The sequence below is a fragment of the Pezoporus wallicus genome, unplaced genomic scaffold (assembly GCF_028554395.1).
Source record: "Pezoporus wallicus isolate ANWC-B61680 ecotype Strahan unplaced genomic scaffold, APGP_CSIRO_Pwel_v1 contig_4161, whole genome shotgun sequence".
NCBI classification, from domain to species: Eukaryota; Metazoa; Chordata; class Aves; order Psittaciformes; family Psittacidae; genus Pezoporus; species Pezoporus wallicus.
Window position 1 is genome coordinate 3,244,060 of NW_026639584.1, and position 24,948 is coordinate 3,269,007.

General features: G+C 37.6%; 1 protein-coding gene across 2 annotated transcripts in view; it reads right to left on the reverse strand.

Annotated features, from left to right (window-relative positions):
- TENM2 (teneurin transmembrane protein 2) overlaps positions 1-24,948 on the reverse strand; it is a 679,035-nt gene that overhangs the window by 492,808 nt on the left and 161,279 nt on the right. The gene's annotated exons all lie outside the window — the stretch shown is intronic.

Here is a 24,948-nt window from a genome sequence, read left to right on the forward strand (position 1 = left end):
TTTCAACTTTTTCAAGCTCTAAGGCATTCTAAAAGGAGAACAGCTTCATTTATTACAAAGAGATGAGCTATTCTTGCAGATCCGTCCATTCTGAAACCTGAAGGAGGCATGAAAAAACACCGTGCAATGCTGAAAGCAAGTGCTCTGCTCTTCTCCACTGCTTCGCACCTCTGCATCCTGCCTGGTGCACTTCTCCTCCTCCTCACTGATTAAGTGCCAGCAGAAAAAGTCAGGGCTGCGACTCTCCTGTTATTCCCAGCATTGATGCTCAGCAGCAGTCCAGGAGGAACAGCTATGGGAGAGTCCTGCTCTGCCCTGGCCCTCAGCACACACACAAACTTCACCTTCCATACTCAATCTCCAGTAACACTATTGTATTTCATTTGAGGTATCTGCTGAAATACAGAGAGCAGGGAGTAATTCTCCAAACTTGGAATCTCTTATTTAGAGGATGGAGATACTTCACAGTTTAATCAACGCAATGGCCATGTGATGTTTTCACTGCAGGCAAAATAAGGTTATTTTCTCTCGCATCAGTCACTCACATACTCCCAAATCAACCTGAAGCAGACAGAATTCATGGCAAATTTCAACCTAAACAGTTTGATCTATTGACATTTTGAAGTGATATTATAAGAAATTTATCTAACTCAAGTATACACGACACATTAACATGCAAATAAGATCTTCCTTTCTCAAAGCAACTTTAGGCCTCCCCATGTATCTCCTTATCTCTAATGAAATGCCTCATCTATCATTTAAAAGGCAATGACTGTTTTGCAATCAAACTAAAATTAAAAATCAACAGGGTTTTGTGTGCTGCACATGCACAGTGCGTACCTCTATTTACACCAGCATATCCACCCTCAGTGATCGGCAACCTCCAGCAGAAGGGAAAAAAATCCGCTCTTTTGGGGGCTACTTAGTGTCTAGTGAGGCAATGGGTATGATGGGTAATCGAAACCTACTGTAATCCAATGTTCTGCACTTTCTGTTACAGTGCCAAGAAAGCATGAGAAATGTTTTGTATTTAAACATTTATTTAAACATGTATTTAAAACTACAACAATACACTTTTTTCCTATGTGGACAAGACTGGAAATGCTTCTGCAGACATTCACAAAAGTATAAAGCCTGCTGCTGCTGCACAGCACTGGGGACTAGCAGAAACTAACCTCCACACATGAGAAAGACTGAAAGCAACACATAAAATAGCACAAATTCTGTTCTTTTAATCTGTAGACAGCCACATTGTGGTAAGAAAACTGTCCAAATGATCTAACGTACATCTGCAGTGACAAATGGTGCATTTTGGGGATAAAATCTGTACCAATTCACAGCTATGTCCTGTGATAAGACTCCAAGAAGAATGTGGTTTCCAATGACTAAAATTCAGTTCCTATTACTTCTGCTTTACAAGTAGCAGAGACAGAACAGAACATGAAGCTTCATGGCAAGTAATGATGTTCTTGCTATAAACTTCTCAGATCCAGTCCAAACACCATCAAGGTAACAGTGGGTTTTGGAGGGGGGCTGGGCTTTTTTGGATGCAATCTTATGAAAAGGAGTTGGAGTCTGCATTTTCTACTCTCAGTCCAAAATGGCTCAAACCGTGAACTAATTTTGTTATATGCCTGTTTCCTTTTTTAGAGATCATGAACTTCTAAATAAAACTCACCACAGACAAGCAGAAAATATTGATTATACTGCACTGATGAACATAAAGTGATAGCTGTCATAAAGAATGCAGAAAGAATTGTTTTCAAATCACTTTTTCAGGTTAAACAATCTGCCCAACACCTGAGAATATCTCCTGTCACACTAGCAGAGTATTTTTCTATGAAGGAATAACAACAGCTCTGTGAAAAAGGCAACCTTCAAAAACTAGTCAGTTTTAAAGATAATATAAGGAGAGAATGAAGTGCTGTCCAAATAGAAGAGAGCATTTAGCATCCGTATTGACTGTCCACATGCACGGTTAGACTCACCTGGCATGAAGCAGTGCAAAAATTAGACCATGGTTCCCACTGAATCAGTTTCCACCACTAAAAAAAAATGGCACAAGTAGCTTGCATTCAAGTCCAGCTCACAAAGCTGTTGGTCTTCTGTGGTAAAAGCATTTTAGTTATGTCAGAAAAGGCCAGGGAGTTCTCCATGGTCTTCAGAAGAAAACCAACCACCTCAGCTGATCGCAAATACATGGATATGAGTACTTTGGGATTAAAACACTGTACAGCTACTAATCTTCACTGATACACACATCCGAGTTCAATTATTAAGAAAGATTTCTATGAAAGCCTGTAGAAACTACCAGGGGATAAATTAGCTGGTGATATTTTGCTGAAGTCATGAAAAGCCTTTTCTTACCTTTATACTGTTAAATCTAGAATAAAAAAGCAGTAAAAAGTCACTGTTCATGACTTGATACTTAAACTGTGCTCTCAGGAAACAGGAGAAGTCAGAGGTAATAAGCTTTCATACTTTTATAACTGTTTAATTGGGAACTCTTGAAAAGCCTGAATCAGCTGTCATCACAGGCGAAACCTTCATTGTTTTCTTTCATACCTTGCTTCACAAGTTAGGAACATGGATACTCCATATTTTATGAAGGTCCCCAGGCACATGTAAAGATTTCTTAGCAGGAGCAGCTGTCAGCTGTTTAGTCACAAGGTGCTCCTTCACTGTAAACATGTTACCTAGAGATAATGGTAATGGAAATTGTATCCTTTACAGTTGAATAAAAGTCTGTAGAGCATTATTTGGCCCAGATCTTCTGTGTTGGCATTCTAAATGACGTTGTTTCTACCAGGTTTTAGAAAAACTAGGGATGCCAGCCTTTAACTCTGCATTTCTAGGAGGACAGTCAGTAGACCAACACGAATGACTCTGTGGACTGATAAAGGAATTCTTCTAAGACGGAAAGAAGAGCTTCCCCAAAAATTCAAACAACTTAAATGGAGCACAGTGTGAATAAAAAAGTGTATTGAGCAAACCCATATAAGCTTTATGCCAAACTTAAAGAATAATGAAATTAAAATCGTTTGAGCACTATAATTTTGAAGAAAAAGATATATAATCAGGTATTAAGGAAAATAGATTAAGCTCTTTGAGACAGTATAGCTACTAAGAAACAGACACAACCATATTTTCTTTATTCATCTTCCATGTTTATTATATGAAGAGATCAGGAGATGTCTTTATTTATTTGATTGAATTATAAATTGCTTTCAGCTTTTCATTTTTAATCCTAGTAAAATAATCAGTTATTTTCACGGCCGGTCAGTTGTGGTACTACAAATGGAATAGTTGGCACCAATTCAGATTACTATTGGTCCTGAACTTTACTACCGATGAAATACATACCCTTAATACGGGATTTCTTTTATTTACCAATGATTATAATTTGTAGACTGCATATACAATCACGAAGGCAGAAACTTAGTGTATCATGGCCATTCTGGCATGTACCATAGCTAGAGGCAACGCCACAGCAGATCCACCAAATGCACTGCTGGAACTGACTGGTCTTACCAGGCTTCTACAGAACTGTGGAAGGAAGAAATGCCTCCTTCCATGCACCTCTTTCCCTTCCTTACAGTGGCATTTTCCACATACACAAAACATGTCTCCATTCTGATTTTCTTTTTGCCAGTCACTGTGTACCCAAGTCCAACATCTTCAGTTCAGCCTGTTGCACTTGGACCACTGCTGGCAGGTGCATGCTGTTCCAACATGCTCTTCCTACCTCAGAAGCACAGCTCTGCTTGGGTAATGTAACCTGCTTCTCTAATTTATCTGAACTTCTGTCTGTTCCAGTGTTTTATAAACTATGTCTGGTTTTATAAAACTCCATTTCAACACTTGTTGCCCTTCTGTTGTCCTTTCCCTTCCATTTTTGTCTCAGATTTGAAGGACTGCTGGCACTGCCTTTCACTTGCTTAATAACAGAGTAGAGATGCAAATGTGCCAAGCGGTAAATTAAGCTCCAGCCATCACTTCAGCATTGAGTTTAACAGGTAGCAGTGCATGATTCTTTGAAGAGGCAATATCAAGATATCTCAATTAAATTTAAGATTTTGTCAAATCTTTCATGTGTGGGAAAAATGCTGTTCCTGAATTTTAAAAGCTGATTTTAAAAACTGGTTTTCCCCCACTAGGTCAAATATTCTACACAAGAAGAGTTGTAATAGAAAAACCCACATTTTTCTGCCTAACCCTTCCGCATTGCTTAGTTTTGCTTTAAAAAAATCCTCAGTCTAAACCCTTCATGAGGTGTTATTATTAGGAGATAACACAGTAAATACTACAAAGAAAGCCAGACCAAAGCTCAGATCATTTGAAAGAGAGTTACCATGTAGGCTGTGTTATCTGACTATTTTTAACACACACATGTCATCTCACTTCGTAAGTGCCTTTACTTGCTTCATAAGTGCCTTGCAGATCAGGTAAAATGATAAATTCGCATCTCACTGATAAAGGTCAAGTATACCTAGGTATCATACGATGCCATTAATTTATTATTAGTAGTAGTATTATATTATTATTATTATTTATTTTGCAGACTCCAATTATAGAATTCTTTGGATTTAATAAGAAGGAGATTAGATCGGAATATTCATTAATCCTCACACTATTTCACACTTTTTACCAACCATTTGCAAAGAAGCATTTTGAGCTAGTTCACATATTTCCTTTTCGGCTATATGGGAGTCACAGGAAGTTTGAAACCCAAAATCAGGTTTGTTTGGAAAGGGCATGTGGAGGAGGAAAAGGAGAGCTCTGAAGACTACAGATGGAAAAAGAAACTCCTCTCTCCTACTTACAGGGTACCTTGGATGAGAGTGTGTTCCGGGTCTTGTTTTCCATTATGTGAACAGTGGCAGAAGTTTGTGGCTGTGTGGTGCTGTTGTACATCCCTTGCCTGTGGCCTTTCAGTCACTGTCTTATCTGAACAAATGGTTTTCTTAATTACCGGTGTGACAGAGCACATGAGCTGAGCTGGCCAGTAGTTTCAGATGGCTTAAGCTACCATGACAGGCTCTGGACACTTCACAGATTTATCCACCACTTTCAGACTGATGAACTTCTGATTCAGGTAAGCATATTAAAACTTGCCAGCACATCTATTTAAATTTCAGATTTGTGGTTCTCAAAGGCATCTGGTTGCTCTATTTTCTTCTTTGTCATCTCTTTAATGGCTTCAGAGCGGGAAACAGGCACACATATTGGAAAACTAGCCCTGATTTCAGTTGTCCTACAACTTAGTTTTGTCACAGAAACCAAACACATCATATATTTTATGACTTTTTTTTTTTTATATATCTCGAAAAAAACCAAAACCCTAGGAATTCGGCAGACAATGTGTATGGATCTATAATCACAGAGAAAGCTATTTCACCCTTCAATGAGAAAGCCAAAAGTAAGAACCCTCAACCCGAATGAGTGAACAACCCAAAAGTTTCCAAAGATTTCTGTTCTGGAAAGTCAAAAGTGAAATCTCTAGCGGGATAACCAGAAGCGTCCAATACTGATCAGCTGTGGTCCTCTAACTTATTTTAGAGATAACTTTAAGAAGTTCAAAGTTGGGGACCCACAAATCAAGTCATTCAAAGTCAATTATGTTCACTATAGAAGGGAAAGTATTTTTTTTTGCTAAAGCAAAAATGATCTGCACAAAATCATAAAACAGTATGAAAGCTTGCCTGGTAAAAATCAAGCACTGAACTAACCATATTCCTGCTTATTCCTTTGAAAATTACTAATATGTAAGAATATGCTTGACAATGAGCTCTAAAGTGATGTTACTTTTAAAACTAAATGCAGGGTACCATGCATGGACACCGTGTACCACACACCCTGAAGAGCTAGTCGCCCAAGTGAATACTGTGCACTGACCACATGCACATCAGGGTTTTCCAGTGTGGATTTGCCGGCTGGAGCCAGAGTACCCCTGTTAGAACTGCAGTCTCTTATCTCCTTGATCTCACGGGACTGGCTTGACCAGTCACAACCAGCCAGAATTAGTAAAGCTTCACTTTAGAGGGCTGGTAGCAGAACATTGTGAACCGAAAAAACGATCGTCAGGCATATGACCATCCAGCCCACTGGAGCTAGATGAAAATGAGAAACACTGTCATTTTGTTTCCACTTCACTGAAAATACTGCCTTTTTATCTTTGACCTATTTAACAATACCTGCCTCTCCAGCGTTCCTCTGCAGGCACAGCACACAGCAAATAGGGAATGCTGCCCCAAATTGGTCTCCATTGCAGGCTAAGATCACTGCTCTTCTTTTATCAGTTTTTAACACTTCTGTTATGAGCAAATTGCCCTTTTTGGAGGGGGGAAAGAACCCTACAGAAGTCTGCTTTTATGAATGCCTCAAGCCTTCAAAATTAACAGTGAGAATTTCGTGGTCACTGTATACTTCTGTCTTAAGAGCAGCTGTGGCACTGTATAGTTTTGGTATTAAGTACTGCCAAGCTTCCTTTCAAGCAGAGAACTATTTATCTACTTAACACAGAACATAACCAACTTTTGTAAGTTTCATATATTACATTTATTTCAAAATGCTTGGCATTATTAATCCTTTTTATATTGTTAATATAAAGATTCTACTTCAAAACCTCAAAACCCCAGAAAGTTTATTTTTTTCTCTCTTTTTTGCATTGCATGCACTGATGAACTAGCCTGCTCAGCAAGCATTTAACAGATTAGACACTTGAACATGGTTTCAGGCAATGCTCTCTCATGTTTCTGCGTATAGCCTGATAAACACTTCAAAGTAAACCGCTCATAAATATGAAATGAAAAGCCAAGAAGTCGTTATGCACAGCTTTGAGATACAAATCTCTTTATTCCCCTCTGAAGTGGAGTTTGATTGGCATAATGAGTCATAGATCCTGTCCAGGGACACACTGCCTTATCCCCTTTTCCTCAGGAGACAGGGAGTCTTTAAAGAAATCCACTTCAGAACTTTCTGATAGACAGCTACAGAAAAGTTGAGCACTACACAAATGTATTATTTTGTATTAATACCTACTTTATCAACTGTGACGTTCGTCAAAGATTCATTCCAAAGCCATGAACAGGCCCCAGCATCTAGCCCTTTCAAAGGAGCCCAAAGCCAAGGTGTATATTTTGCCTCATTATTGCTGACATGGCAATGCAGACCTTGGATCTGCAAAGGAAGACTCTTGGAGCCAGGGGGGACCCTTGGTGAGCTGGGGACTGTGCCCTGCTGTGGCAGGGATCTCCGTATCCACCCCGCTCCTCTGCCAGCCTGGGGAACAACAGCTCCATTCCCAGCCATTCGGGAACGGCCGCTGCTAACAGAGCTTCACAAAATCAGAGGTGAGCACTTGTGGTTTGGACTAGACCGCCTCACATGTTCCCTCTGGCATGCAATAGCAGCTCCTGACTGCATCACACACATTTGCAGCCCAGACCCCTCCACTGCTAGGCTCTAGCTGATAGACAGGGTGTGCCTCAGGGGAGAGAAGGAGATGGAAGAGGAAAGGGGAGGGGAAAGGTGGGGAGGGAAGGCGAGGCCCAGGGGATGCTATCACCCCAAGGAAGTCCACATCGCTACAACCCTCATTAGAAGGCATATTTATCAGGCACAGACCCCCTATAGACATTTCCTGTACTTCTCAGGTCTGTTCTGTGAACGAGATTAAGATTTCCCCGTGAGTAGGAGCGGTTAAAACTATCTAGCCTGAAAAAGCTCTGAAATGCTAATTTCGATATTGATGTTGAAAAATGATAGCCATACAAAAAGGACAAAAACTATGGCATGTGTAATTGTTGGCCACTGCTATTCCACAAAAAGTTAAGCTTTAAGCCACCACAGTGAAACTGCTAATCAGTAGCGCCATAGACAAAATTATGCTGTAATAAATTGCTACCCTACAATGTTCTATTCACAACCTGCATTTGCAGTATTTGTGGAGGTTTTCAGAATGAATCCAGCAAATACCTGCCCAAATTGAGATGCAACTTCTTGCAATTTATTTGCTAGCCATACTGTATGCATTAAATTTCACATCGTTATCGGCTTTTGTTAGTCCCTACTCCCTATGAAATAACCATATATACAAGATCCACCACCCACAACTTGGCTTTTTTTTGTTAATGGTAGGCTATTCTTAATGTTAGACATGAAGCATTCACATAAGTTATAAATACATCATTAAGATTTAAAAAGCAACAGTAAAAATTATCTTAATTTGTGGTGTTCAAAATGCACTCAAATATTTGTACTTTGCCAACAAAAATGAAAAGGCTAACATCTGCAAAATAGCATACAGTGAAACAATGAAATGGCAAGAAGACTAGATATCAAAAGAACTGAATTATCTTACATTTGAATAATGAAACATTCAAGCCTAGCTTTGCAGCAAAAGGCTGAAAGGGAGATTTAGAAGCTTAAAATGATGAAAAAGCCACAATGTGGTATCGACATGCATCTACAAAGAACATTGCTGCCTCTTCTCAGTCCTCAGTGACTGAGATTACCAAGGCATTATTTCTCCCGATGACAAATTTACTGTTAAACACTTTTACTGCTGCTACTTCATGTTCACAAATTGCAAACACATTTTGACCCTGCCCTATATAGTGTGAGCACTCTTCCTTCTCCACTGTTTATGATCACTCACATCTTGAAAGTTAGTCATCTTTACTGGCTTTTCTATCACTTGTAAGCAATGTATATTTACATCAAAATACAAATACATGAGCTGAAACACATACTGAGCAAAGAGGGGAATTGCTGAAAAAGCGAAAAAGTAAATCAAAACTTATGACTAAAAACATGCATTCTCCAATTTTGTAATTTTTTATTGTGGATCGTCCTTTCTATGTAAATTAAAAATCTTTGACCCAAATTGCAACATTTGATAACTATTTTGAATATTTGTGACCAACCATTCTCATAGGCACAACTAAGGAATTATGGGCATACATCTTGGCACATACCTGAACAAACTATCGTGCCCTATTATTAATTTTAAAGCAGGTATTATTCCAGTGTACTGTTGATAGATTGCCACACTGAAAAACAAATTAGGCATCTGAAATATTCTGAATTACTGACAGCCTTCACAAGATCCTTTGCAGCACTCACAATTTCTATGTAATTTAATTTAGACATACAAGTAAAATTAGATATTTCAAAAAGAACTAGACTCTGAAATAAACAATCCTTCTTGATGCTAACTATGTTAGAAATAAAGTGTGTTTCCATAAACTAATATTATTTTAAGATATTATACTTCTGTTACTGAGCTTTCATTACAAGATGTGAAATATTTTGATGGGGCTTCAAGAAGCATTAGGTATTCTGATGAGGTCCAAAAAGCACAGCTGTCAGTCATACCCTTGGCTCTGCCAGTCACATCAGCACACTGAAAAGAAGTCTTCTCCAGGATAAGTGCTCCTCAGAGATCTGCAGTTGCTGCTTGACCTACAGCTGAAAGGCAAGTGCTTCGCTCACTAGATCTATTAGCCCTTTGACTTCATTCATTCACCAGCTAATATAAATACATTGCTGAAGTGAGTGATTAATTCAATTTCTTCAGAGAATGTGCTAAATTCTGGAAGCCTTTAGTGAGACTATCCACAAAGGCTCCAAAACATTCATATAATTAGTTATCAATTACAGAATTGCAGTTAGAAGTCTGGTGAGAACCACTACATTTTTAGATTTTTCTTTTCATCTTCCCTCCAAGAATAACCTTTCCTTACTGCCCACAGCTTCATTTAACAGAGACACTAGCTCAGCTTTCATCTCCATCTATTTTTATGTAGTTATTTTCTGTGCTGGAAGCCTGTTCAACAAATCACCATTGTCCCATTTCTTGTCCATGCTTTCCTGGTTCGACATCAATGCAACAGCTCAATCAATAGCTAAAGGAACAAGACTTCCATTAAAAACTGCACAAGTTAGACAATTTGAAACAGCAGAAGAAACCGCAGAACACTTATGAACACACTGTTGAATGCCAGCCTTTCCCTCCATTGCTGGAAAGAACCAACAAATATTTAAAATTACTTAAGATACCAACATGCAGCAGGGACTCTGGAATCTGACCTGACAGTCTATTGCTTTAACATTAAAAATGCCTTTTTTAAAATTCCATATTTAAGATATATCTTGGCAGCCTCCAATGCAAGTATGGTACTGTGATGAAAATACCAGACAATGCAAGTGTTTGGTCTAGAACAGGAAGTTCCCTTCCAAACATGTTAACAATCTTTTTCATTTGTAATCAGATAGAGAATATATAGTCAGTTTTAATTTCATCTTTCAAATTTTGTAATTAAGGCTTATATTAATCAAACAAATTCCACAAAGCTGGACATAATGGGGTAAACAAACCCACACTATCTTCTAGAAGCATTCTAAACAGAATGCTTAAATCTCGCTCTGTGGAGAGAAATGAAAGAATACTTCTGCATGTGTTATGAACAATTCTAGTTTTACCTACTGGAACAGTTATAACTGTAAGAGAGAGGCCGTATCTGCTCTTCCACTCCCTGATTTGCCTTAAGCTTCACCAGTTTTCAAAACCAAAAACCAAACCCATACACAAGAATGCCCTTCCAACCCCACCCTTCCACCCCCCAAAGCCTCCAAAACATGCAAAGACAAGCACTTTGTGTTTAAAGCAGTGGGTAACACAGACATCCCTTTTCAGTATTCACAGAGCAGTTGCAGCTTAGTCCAGAGAAATGAGCGGAAGTATTTGCAACTCCTGCAGTATGCATATATTTACAAAAAATTCTTCACTTGTACGCCATGAGCTAAAAATTATTAAATTAGCTAAAAATTTCTGATAAACAGTCAAACATTCAACAATGGTGTAACCAGAGCTTGTTTGAAAGCTAGCAATCAACTGGAAGAATTAGAAGTCAAACTAAAAAAAGTAAAATATACGTAGCTATATGCAATTTGGTTGCCATTTTCAACAGTGACAACTGGTTCTAGTACCCTCAACTCAGGAAACAAGCATAAATGGATAAAAATAAAAGATAAATGATAAACTGATAAAATAAGGGCTTACTTGGACAACCCGCACTGCACAGTGTCTGTGCAGTGACTAACAATAACCTTAGTTCAACATAACTTGAAGGGATGCCTCAGAAAGAGTGCATTTCGGTGATGGAAAGCATGATCCTTCCTACACAGTATGCACTGCACTATGCATTAAGTCCTTTGAGAGCTTTCAGGATGAAAAGACTATAGTTATTACTACCATCATTATTATTAATGAAAAATACACATGTAAAATTAGGTTTTGAACACAATGTTTTATGGCCCCTATTTGTCTCAGTGGACGTACACCATAATGGCTTTAACAGACCTTTAACACTCACTGACTAATTAATCTTTACACTCTGGACCCAGCACTGAGTTTTATTCAGTATGGAGCAGAAAATAGCATCTGCGGATTGAGCTTGCAATGTCCACTGCATGAATAAATTGTCAGGCTGAAGGAAGAGTCGGTATTAAACAGCTCCTCTCCTCTCCTCAGTACTCCTGTAACAGTCTTCACTAACCACTGAAGCTTCCCCTCGCAAAGTTCTTACATACAATTTATTTCCTAAAGTGACTATTTTCAACCTTACAGAGACTCAGTCTTCCAAACACATTGACACTGACAGAAAAAAATATATTACAGAGACTCGATATCGCTTTCAAATACAACTGCATTTTCAACACAAGCAAATTCTGCTTTCCTATGGAGAGCAAAACCGAACTATACAAATTAATAGACCCCTGCAATTAGTCAGAAAAAACATTAGGCTTCCATTCCAAACTCAAACATGTTCTAAATATGAAAAAGTACAGGGAAAATATTCTGCAAAAAGAAAGCACAAAGAGAAAATGCACCATGCAATTTCTTAATAGAATAAATTCAGTCTTTACTCCTCTTAGAAGAATTGTAAAGGCATTGTAAAACAATGAGCATATAGGGGTAAATTTCTCTCATCTTATTTGCATGAATCAGCTTTAGTCTGTATAGCTTACCTCGAAACTTGCCGTACTTCAACTGTAAAGCCAGGCAATCAGAACTCCATCTTCAAGTATAAAAAACTAAAACATTATGTGTTTACTAGTCAAGCTTCAGCAGTAGAGACTTCATCAGGATGAAATTATTAAGGATTCGAATTGTTTTTTTTCTAGGATAAGTATAGTTAAACCCTGGTAACACTATTCAAGAGCATGACATCTGTTTTATTCCCGTAGCTAACTTCAAGAATAGCTTATTCCATTTCTTTCACAAGTAAAATTATATTAGGAAGGCCTTACGAACTGCAGCACAATAAGCGGTAATGATGATGGCACAGCACTCATTTTGAGAGGCAAAAGTGACCTCCCTAGACTGTTGCTTTAGCAAGGAAGATCAAGAATTAGTCATTGTGTATTTCTTACAACAAAGTATTTCTCTGTATGCCTACAGAAATACTACTTGTCAGATTAGCTCTTTTTCCTTTGGAGTTTTGAACCACTTGTGCAGCCAGTTTGCTTTTCACAGCACAGAGCTATTAATTAAAGTCCAGAAGGACTGAAATCTGCACTTATTAATGGTTGGGTAGCCCCAGCTAAAGACACATATACTACATCTCAGTCTGCTCGCCTTACTCCCCTTGTGTTTCCTCACTTGTTGAAGCACACTTTCATAAATTCCACAAAATCCTCCCTATCAGTGAGCCATATCCTGCTCTCAAGCCCCCTCTAACTGATATCTCAGCCTGAAAAAGGGAAACAGACATGAGTCAACTAGGAAACAAAATCCTCATTGCCATTACAGCTTATGGTTTTATCTCCGAAAAGATTTTCCCATTATAAAGAAAAAAAAGCAAGCTACTAATGCTCTATGCAGGGACTTGGCTTTGTGAATTAGAGTAATGCAAAATTAAAACAAATAATCTAAAAGTTAATTCTATTTAATTTGAATCCCATTTCTGTATGACAGCATCTGCTATGTTAAGAGATCCTGACAGGAACAGTCCAGTCGTAATTGCAAACACATGAAGCCGGCAGCTGTCTCTCTTCCCACTTACCTGTAGTCATCTCAAGTGGGGAGGAATGTTACTAAGCATTGTGTAAACCTTCACTTCTGCTTTAGAATTAAAAGAAACCCTGACATTAAAAAAATAAGGAATCTATTAGATTAGTTTTTACTCAGATTAACCATTTACTCAAAGGCCACATCTAGCCTAACTTCCTAACTGGCTACACACTATGCATGCATTTTAAAAGCAACGTGGTGCAGGAAAGGGTTGTTTTGTGAACAGCTATATCACATTCATCGTTAGGACCAAAATAGCCCTAGCCCTGTCCATCAGAAAACTGTAAGCAAAAGAAAAATTCCAGCAGAAGAAGGACTAGAAAATGCAGCTGCAAAATTCCAGTCTATTGGTCGAGTTCATCAGGAAGCACAAATAATGATCCACAACATGTCACTTACATACAACATGAAGGGTATGGTTCGAAGCAGAAAAGGAAGGGAGGTCAGCATTAAAGCAGAAGCTTAACTTTCGTACCCTACTGCCACAGCCTCATCTTCACCAGCAAGCAATTTCACAGCCAGGAAAGAATAGGCTGCTGGCTGCTGTGAATTTAAAATGCAAGTCAAAACTAATGTAGAACTGGATCGAGGTGGTATCAGATGTGCCTTGATTCCTTCTGCTTCATGTATGTGATTTGAAAAGAGACAGTGACCCTTGGACCTAAATTTGTTAATGGCACCTCCACACTGGAGTAGTAACAAGCTTTTTTTTTTTTTTTTCCCAGGCTGGAATAGAAACTAATGGAAAATTGCAATGTAAAGGGCAGGACAAAGGACTCTGGTTTGGGTTTTTTGGTTTTGCTACATCTGTTCTGAAAAGAAAATAAAAATCATTGTCAAATGTTTCACAAAACAGGTCAGAGCATATATTCATTATAGAATAGTGCCATTACAGTGCTTATTTATATAGAACATTTAGTTTTACTTGAAACATATCTCATTATTTGGAAGCTCCTGAACAAAATATTGATCAGCAGCTGAATATCATTTGCAGCCATGACTGATGTGGGAACAGGAGCTTGACTTCTGTTGGGACTTCTGCATTGGATTGCTACTCTAAAAACCTTGATAGCCAAAGGCTTCATGAAAACAGAATTATCCATATAAATGTGTCTGGGCGAGAATTTAACCACACAAACACAGAAATCTGAAGGAGAAAATCTAAAGATTAAATGAATAAATATACCTATAAGAACTCTGATTTCTAGAAATGTAACAGCTTTACTTTGATGTAATAGCTTCCAAAAATCAACGAATGAAACTGAAATAAGGTCACTAAAATTCTGAATAAGAGCATCCACAAAGTGAATTAATGCAGTTTAGTTACTATTTTAGACTCCTACGATTATATTTTTCTCAGTGTCTTCATTTAGATACACCTATGGTTAAATTTTCTTGGAGGCACTGATAATTACAAGCATTGTCTCCATAGAAAATGTTTTGACTTTTATGAATGGATTTTTAAATTACTCAAATTATGTATGTATGGGATTGTTTTTGTTTAATCATGCACATTTAAATGGAATTTAAAATATTCCTTGCATCCATTTTTTCTAAAGTTCCATGATTTCTAAAGACTTTATCCTGCACTTTACAGGTACCTGAGGGTAACTCATAGTTTCTTGCTTTCTCAGTATAAATGGGTGGATAATGAAACTCCTATTCTCTATGCAGAGCTGAGGCATACATATAATCTGTACATGTGTATTTAGTACTTCCTATATTTAAGCTACATCACACTTTGCAAATATACTAAAGTATCACACAGGGAAGACACTCATACCATTGTCCTCAATGTTACAGATAAGAGCTCTGCTTTCCTTAACCAAGTGCTCGCCTGAAAGCCTGACTTAGAAGGGTCATTGGTACAACACCAACCCAAACCCTGCATTTAACCTTATGTTTTAAGCCTAGGTTGGTTAGATAATTCTCTAAAAGGGGTATCTTTTTTTTTTTTTTTTTGACAGTGGTATGTACCCTGAATTTCAGAGAAACAGAAAATCATCTTGTTTCAGGTCTTTAATGAATGCAATGAAAGAGTTGCACTGCTTAGAAGGCTGGAATAGTCTAAATAAGCCAGTCTGGAAGTCTTAGCTACTTCATTTTTTTGCTAAACAATAAATGTTGCACATGGGACTGCAAACTATACTGGTACAAACAATATAATTTGTCAACACCAGTACTGCAAAGGATTCAGTGACCGCCACTGCATATTTGAAACAGTTTTTATTCTGCACTTCAGCCACAAAAGCACTCATCTGTGAGAATAATGAAAATCCCTTAGACCCCGACCAAGAGGGTGGCTGAAATATTTGTGCTACAGCTTCCAAGTGTGAAAGGGAAACATATCCAGGCCATGTTAAATGTTGTCTTTTTTCTTCCGTTGTGATGCACAGACCCAATGGAAAGCTGATTTACGATTAGCTCTCCTGACACCACAGGACACTAATAAGCAAGAGCATTAATGTAATGAAGACAATAGTAAATTTTCATTTAGAGTACCACTCAGAGAATCAACACACAATCCTATCCCTAGAAAAGATCCTGCAGAGCAAATACTGGTTTAGCCAGAAAAGCAAAAGACTTCTTGAAACATGCTCAGTCAAGAAGTATTAACTTTTTTTTGATGAGTCACCACAGTGAGCAAATGAACCTTGATTCACAATGAAAGGCAAGGTTATCCCTGACTTCTGAGATCTTATTCCTTCTTGTAAGTCAGTTGGATGACTCCTAAAAATTCTGGCAAATTCAGCTCATTTTTTTCTTCTCTTCTTCCTTTAATTTTCCTTTCCTTTCATTTTGCCATTCATCTCTAAGGTGTAAGAGCCCTCACTGAGCCTCCACTACTGTGTCTCTTGAAGCCTGCCTTTCCTATTTCTTTGACTACCTTTTGTTCTCCCAAATCCAACAGTGTCAGACTTCTTTATTAAATAAATTATATTAATAAAGATGTCAAACTGCTTGAGCAGGAGTAATTCCTATGTTAATAAAACCCAGTAAAAGCATGTCTTTGACTTCACCTTCATATTTTTAAATTCTATTTTGTAACGACAAATAGAGCACTTTTAGCTTTATTTTTCTAAATGATTATTACATTTCTATGATGGATAAAGGCAATATGTATTTGCCAGAAACACCAGAAAATTAGATGAAGGCAAGACACATGGAATTAACTGAAGTGAAATTCTCCCTTGTGATGGATGGCTTGAAGTTTCACTAATCAGAGAAGTTTGCTTAGAAACAAAATATTTTTTTATTAGTTAAAAAACCATGCTACATAGACAATAAATAGGAAAAAAACCCAACAGTGAAAATATTAGCTAATATAAATAAAAATGGATTACTAATCTAAGTGCGAAGATTCTTTTTTTTTCCTTTCTCTGCTCACAACTTTATTCCTGCCCCCAAGCAACTCACTTAATCTTTTTTCTTCACGCATTTTGTCTGTAAAATAGGAATAAACCAACATGATTTATCCCAATAGCATAATATGTGAGGTAGAGTAAGACAAAAAATAACAAAATCTAAACATCTCATAATTGTTTAAATATGATTTAGTACACCAGGATGACATATATAATCTTAGCTTTTGTTCTCTTCAGGAAAAAAACCCTATGAATTATTTCAAATGTATACGTTTTTCACTCTTAAGCATTTGACTGAGTCTTCGTCTTCCATCTTACATCATTTTCAGCTACATAAAAGATGAAGCAGATGTATTTCTAGTTGTTATCCTTAGACTTTAACTTTTGGGTAACTCTCATTTACCACCTTTCACCACAAATTAGCATGTACATCAAGACAAGTTCATTATCCTTTAGTGGCCTGTTACAAAGATGAAAAAAGAAATGCACCTAAAGTGCCCTGAATTGTTTACTGGTTAATAAAATCAGTACTGAATAATTTTATAGCTCAGAATAATCAGTTTGCTTTTCTTCCTTTCTAATCAAAAAGCTCTGAAAGTAAAATTTACATTCTAAGCAAATAAATGATTACTGTCAGAAAGTTCCATCATGTTTGTTTTCTGAAGGTAAGAAGGATGTCTATATAAAATAAATAAGAACCACAATTATATAAATAAAGCTATGATAGGAGTGCATTCTGGTGTTTCTAAATGCAGTACTTTGAGAAACTGTAGTTGAAAAATTACTCTTAGCATGTAACAATCCCAGCTCAGAGAAAAATGTCATCTACATCTTACAGATTTATAGAAAGGTTCCAGTATTAATACATCTCAAATGTTTGCATACTACCTAGGAGAATAATACATTGCAGTCTTCAGGAACAAATAAAACCAAGCTTAGCATATGATTGTCCTGCTGACATGAAATTTCACTTCACATTAGCAAAGTGACAGTTACTTTATACAGGGCCCCAGCACAGCAGAACTGGAAAGTGAGTAGAGCATTCAAATGCATGGAAAATAGTGGTGGCCACAAAATCATTGTAAATGTTAATAACATCCCATAAAAACTGTAAAAATTAAACCAGCTGCTTGTTACCTGGAACTCGGCTGTAACCTGGGTATTAATTCTTAAGGAGTGGAAAAGAGCAAAAAAGAGAAACAAACACGGCATCATTCTAGCCATGGGCTCTGCAGCAGCGCGGTACTTCAAGCTCTGAAGCAGTCTCACTGAGCTCAGCCACAGACATGACAAATACGGGCTGGGAGGGGAAGCTTACATGAGGAAAGAGGAGAGCACAAGAACAATTCCAAAACCCCCAGAGGCCTGTGCAAACACTGCCTGCTGGATTTGGTAGGACCTGAGCTTGAGAAGAGCACCTCATAATGCACCAGACACTAACCCTGCCTCCCATCAGCGCACATACCTCAGCAGTTAGTTTGCTGTCAGTACTGTACGAGTTTAAATCTGCACTGAAATGTTCTCAAAATATCTTTAGACATATTCTTCAGGAAATGCTTTTTTTTTTGGAGGGGGAAAAAAGAGCATTTGTCTACTGAGCAGAACAATCTTCCACTCCCAACAGTGCTCTCATAAAATTATTTTTTATGTTGCTTACCACTATACATGAATTCATGCTGCATTTTTAAATGCACTTAGAAACCTAAACAACAAATAAATCCCCCTAAACTCTGCAAAGGGTGTCAGGTGATCACAAAAATCCTCATGCTGTGGAAGAGCAATGATCATAAAGGGTATTAAACGAGAGTGAACCTTTGAGGTTGATTAAACACAGTGACAAAATATTGATGTAGAAAAGCACAGCATTTTTATTGGTCTTTGGATTCTGATTTTTCACTTTATTTGTGCCATTTTTCCATTTCCAGTCTTAAATTTACTTTTAGATCCGATTTCCTTTTGAAAGTCTTATTATGATTTATTCTGGAAAACAGACCACCCAAAAACTATCTCCAAATAATACAAACATCACAGTGTCTTCACTTGTCAGCAGGATGTGTTGAAACTTGTCTTCAAATTGATGTTCCCTCACTGGGCAACTTTAGCAGATCAACTTGTACATTCAAGCTTATTGTAATATATCGGTACTTTAGTGTGCCACTCAGGAGCCCAGCACTCCTAGCTCTATCTATCCTACAAAATAAACATAATGACCTGGAAAGTAGACTCATCATACCTACTTCATAATATTTTGCTATTTTAATTCCCCAATTTTCCATAATATTAATGCACTGTTGGTTGACAACAACTGGAAAAACACCTAGTACTAGTAAAAGACTTGAGTCTGTTGAGTTGAACATTCCTTTAAACTCCTATTTAACAACCTGATTAATTCACAGTTAATGGGGAAAGCTTTTATTCTGAACTCCACTTAGGTAGGCAGAACTGCTTTCCAAGATGCCAGCAGCCACTCACCTGTCCCACAGCCCACGCTAAAGTACCCTGCCATTTGCACCTGCAAGCTGGCCTCTGCACACCACTGCGTGGGCTGGGGATCTGGGCAAGCTGCTCACTTGTGCTTTATCCTCCTCTCTCAGATAATGCTTTCCCTAGCTGCCATCTGTTAGAGCACTCCTGCAGTTACAGACAGAGCCTGCTATGTTAAAAAACATGTTTTATTGTGACAATTGTATGTTTAGCATAGGGTTATTTCGAAAACTTGCACATTAGCTATCTACATAGATATGGACTTGACTATCGCTGCACTTCAGGGAGAGTCAGTTACACCACTGATTTTTCCTTCAGCCAGTCTGTGGTTTTGAAACATTAACAATTATATGGCGATATGAATTTAAGGAGCTTTTTCCCTCAAGAGCTTAAGCAGTATTTATGTTTGTAGCCTAAATACTTCTTAAAGGACACACTGAACTCAGGAATTAAACAAAGGCTTTTTACTCGGAATAAAATTTCTTAAGGTTTTAGGAAAGTCATTTTGCACTATTTTTCTTTTTTTCTTTCCCCAAATTAACACAAAAAGACAAATGACAATTTAAGAGAGCTGACAGTAAGATAATTTGGAAAAGCTCATTAGCTCTTGTTAAATTAGAAACTCATGAGCTGATGAAGAAAGGAAGGAATGCTAAACACAGTTCAGACACATCACCGTCAGGTAAATAAAGCCAACCACATACATTTCAGCCATCCTTAAAATATCAGTTGTGCTGTACGCACTGAGCAACAAGAGCAGAGAAAGAATTAGAAGGATGCACATCCATTATACTTGCCACCATCACTCACAACCTCTTCTGGGCTTGGTCCATGTGAACATCTGGGAACACACCCTCCCCTTCTGTCCTTCTCCTGACATTGTCAGATAATACTTCCCAGGTTGCAGAATACATGACCTGTTTTCCTGGCTTCCCCTTCCCAAAATGGAAACATACTGCAGATAACAGAAGAGGAGGATCCAATAGGAGCGTGAAGGTAAGTGGGGTTACAGCAGCATTTGCCTGTGCTGCCGAAAGTACATATGTTGCTGATGAGCTTGCAGGGTACCGCCTGCATCTACAGCCATGCTCTTGGCTTCCCACAGATCTATTTTATTGTTGCTCCATAGCAATTCCACTATGTAGGCAAGAAGCAGAACCTACTCCTGTACCATTACCACCAGATGATGCTCCCAAGCTATAGAGTAATGCCAACTGATACCATTTTACATGTGCCTTTCCCTTTACCTCCTTCCAGGTTATTTTGCAAAGCCATATCTCTACTTCTCCCCCTGCCTGGGATAGCCACTTTATTGATAAGAATTTCCAGAAAAGAGCTAGCTCCAAAAATTCTGCTAATGCTGTCTCTTCTTTCTGCTCCTCTCTGGAGTTAGCACCCTAAAGCCCATACCGATACCTTTTGCTCTTTATCCCTCTTTCAAGCATTGCTCCCGACTGGCCTTATTAATCTTCTCTTTATCTTGGTAACTGTCTTCCATATCAATCCTCATACCTCAAAATTTACCTTGCCTTTTCAACACTGAAGATACTGTCACTTAATTTAGCTTCATTAGAAACAATCTTTTCAGGGAATTTAAAAGCCTTTAATTTACCAGTATAACTGTGCACACATTAGGAGTACTTAAGAAAGGATGTCCAATGGGAGAAAATCATGCAATCGATTACTGAATGCAGAGAAAAAAAGAAGAAAACAAATGTGTTTAAAATATATTGCCAAGAATCTAAAGAATCTTGCAAAGAATTCCTTGAGAGAAAAAAAGAACTAGAAAATTTGACAGACACACTCTACCACCTGCGTATCCAAAAATATCTACAGATTTCAGCAGAAATATAAAACTTCAAGCATAACAGTCTCCTTGACAGTAAGACAAGAAGCCACTTTCCACAAGTGCCCTCACTCCCCTCATCTGCATTTCAGATTACGCTGTATGTTAATTTACAACCTCGAGTCATCAGAAATTTAAGATAGTCCGTACAAAGACGTTTTTAAGTGGAACAGGAGGGAGATAAATGATAAGGATACACAGTTTGCCCTCTTACACAACAGGGTCTACTTATTACTTTGGCTGCTCAATCTGCTAACAGATTTCCTTTGGGTTTTTTGAAGGAGGTTTGTGACTGCCAAAGATCATATGCAGAATTTAACCACAATACTCTCTTCTTGGAGCTGCTGACAACAGAAAAATATCTTCTAATAAAAAGGCTGTAGGAAGGTAAAGTTTGTGCAGAGATTTAGCTCAACTTCACCCTCTGTCTTGAAAGCTGAAATGAAAAAGGATTTTTAGATATGTCTTCTCTGTAGGGGAGAATTTCTCTTACATGAGCAAACAACAAATTAAATACTTATTTTAAACATCTCACTACATATGAACAAGATTAATTTAAACCAAACAATTTGGCATCTTTTCAGGCATATTGTATAAACACAACTCTATGTACACTATACTGCTGGACTTAATACAGGCTTTAAACATATTGTGTACAGTTCTTATTTTAAAAAACATACTTGATATTCACTGATGCTACCAATAACTACTAGTCTGTTTCCTTGCTAAATAGTCATATGAACTCCAGAGACACAGATTTTAATTCCTATTCTGAAAACCAGCACCATAAACATGTCCAGGGGCTTAATTTATTCAATCATTTTGTGGAAATCTACTGTGCATTTTGGTAACAGTAATTTGTGATTTGCTACCATATCTTCAGTCTTGCAGAACATTATTTAAGTCACATGAAGAGGATCTAAGGTAAATATCTATCAATTTGAGCCATTTGTTTACTGTGTCCTGGTGCAAGTGAAGAAGGGGATCAGGTTAGGAAAGCTAAAGCCCTGACAGAATTAAATCTGGCCAGGCATGTCAAGGAGAACAAGAAAAGTTTCTTTAGGTACATCAGTAATAAAAGGAAGACTAGGGAAATTGTGAGCCCTCACTGGAAGGATATGGGAGCCCTGGTTACCTGGGACAATGGAGAAGGCTGAGGTACTCAATGACTTTTTTACCTCTGTCTTCAGTGGCAAGTGCTCCAGCCACGCTGCTCAAGTTGCACAAGGCAAAGACAGGGACTGGGCAAATAGGGAACCACCTGCTGTAGGAGAAGATCAGGTTCAAAACCACTCAAGGAACCTTAAAGTGCATAAGTCTATGGGATCTGATCCATGAGTCCTGAGGGAACTGGTGGATGAAGTAGCTAAGCCACTGCTCATCATATTTGAGATGTCATGGCAGTTCAGTGAAGTTCCTGCTGACTGGAAAAGGGGAAATGTAACCCCCAGGATCAAAAAGGGAATAAAGGACAACCCACAGAACTATAGGTTTAATTATTATATTATTATTCTCCAAATTCATTACTCCATAGCTGAGCAAATTGATACTTTGGCTTCAATAACTGAATCAGTGCTAATAAAAGATATTTGTATATTTTACAATTTATTACAACTGTGAAAATCACCCCTTAATTTTGGGTTTCTTTAATCTGCCAAGTCATTCATTCTAAGTTGTTTCTACGCAGATATGCAAGCTCATCTTGTTCTACAAAGAGTCGCCATATTTCAGAATGCCAATGTTTCTGTTTCATAAATACCACATCTGGTAAGAAGATAGGTTGCCATAGTCCTGAAATTTATTTGGTGCAGATTTTCTTAGACTGGAAACCAAGATCCTGAGCAGTAAAAGAGATACTGCATAAAAACTGGATAAATCCTATCCGTTATGGTTTTGCAAGCTGTAGAAATACTGAAGATCTACAGAAAATTGACTCTAAAGAACTACCTCACCGGAATTGTATTAAGGAGAACTGCTCTGCCTAGTGTAGTGATGGCTACAGAAAAAAAGCCACACAGAAAACCCCCTGTGTGGGCCAGGCATACTTGGATCAAGGTATAACATTGTTATGCTGTCAGAAAAATGAAGGGAGAAGATGAATTTAAGAGTCTGAATTTAAGATGGAGGAGTCTGTCATGCAATAACAGCTTATAAGAGTTACAAAGCCGACATATAAACATAAAAAGCAAAGCTGACACATTTGATAACCACAAAGCCTGCTTATTCCAAATATACTCTCAATTACAGTCATTCTGGATTACACAAAGTGAAAATAAAAAAGTTCAGAGAAGTGCAATATTACAGTGCTCCTCTCAGTCTCTACGTGTCAGCCTCTGAATGCTTCGCTACGTGTACTGGAGGCCCAACCTCCTGCCAGGGCAAACACTTGTGGCTACAGAAGGCAGTTTCAGAGCCTCTGACTGTGCAACACCCATCCCACCATGCCACTGACACTCAGGGCAATGCAAGAACATGGCAAACATGTCACAGCAGCTCCTTGTGGTTTGAAACTGAATGTCATCATGGAGTTAGATGTTTTCTTTAAGGGTAATTTCTGAAACACCAGCTAAGCCTTACCTGTGCAATACCATCTCTCAAAGGCAAACACATGTGGGTAGTAGACTTTTTCAAAACTACCCTAATACATTAAGTCAGGTCCTCATCTGTGTAACTTTGGCACAATTACCCCGGAATAGCCAATGCACAGTAACAAGAGCTTCATTACAGGTTGTTAACAGTAAAAGCAAACACAAAGGTTCATTTTACTTTAGAAACGGTAAAGAAACAGGCAAACACAGATGAGAGATTGTTGCACTGAGTCAACAAGAGAGAATCGGGAAACTGAAGTACTGAAGATATCTAAACCCACAAACTGTTGTGTACACAGTGATTTCAGAGAGCAAATAACATCTCATTTTTCTGTGCTGTGTTCTCGTTGAATTGTCCACATTCAACAATCCTAAATACAAGTACAGGATTTTTGTCCTCTATCAATACTAGATAATATATATTTGCAAGTTCCTCAAATTTAATGTTCTTTCTTCTATTTAGAGTGCTGCTAGGTCTGTAGGCAGTCTTATAAACCACTTTAACCTTATTTTAATTTTTCATTATGAAAATTATAGCTGTTCATTAATTTCGGAAGACACAGTATTACAGCTGTGATATATCATTCCTTATATTATTAACAATCTACTTTACAAATTCAGTGCTTGAAGCAGATATTGGTAATAATGTCTTATGAGTTTTATTTCTGTGTTTATAAGAATTTAGAAAATACTAGGAGCACACACACTTAGTTGCCTACCCATACACAAAATTTTATTCACTCTTCTTTTAAAATTAGTGCCAAAATATAATTGCATCAAATTTAATAGACTTGTTAGAAACTAAAATGCAAACCCCCAAAACAAGATACTATGTGACTAATCCCCACCTATCCAGTAAGTTTACTTAAGCAAAAATTATGTCCTGACTACCATTTTTGTGTTATAAAGTTTGAGCATAGTGTGAAGAATTTTCATTGAAGGTAATAGTTTTCCCCAGAGATTCAGCACTATTTTAGCTTAGCTTTAATATTGTTCAGATGTCTGTCTTAGGGATAGAAAAACTTTAAGAGACAACAGGATATCAATATGAAATCAAATGGGATATGACTTCCAGAAAGACTTGTGGTCCTGTAAGTACATCATTTGAAATATTAATATTATTTTAAAAAAAATTAATATGCCATCTTAAACTGCCATCTTCTTTAAAACACAGTATCCTATTGTAAATAATGCAGAAAAGCTGGAATACTGTGCAATAGACTAGTTACCACGGAATAGGCCATTTGCTTCAGGGAATGAAATTTATCCTATTATTTGTTCTACATGATTGTTTCTTCTTTTTTGTGAGGTTTTTTTTTGGTGCTTTGTTTTGAAAATTACCAAACTTTACATTGCCTGTGGTTTCAGTAGCAAAACCTAAAACACTGGTAGCTTTTACTTCCATACTTATACAATATTAATTAATGTATTTGAGAAGACAAAGCTGTAGTGGACTGAGTCATCCTGCAACTCAGAACTTACTATTTCATATAATTAAAATTTAAACTTGTTTCTAGCCAGCAGTCAGCACACAACTTGCTATTTCTAGGTAAAACCTGACCAAATGCTAATCTATTTTTTTCACAT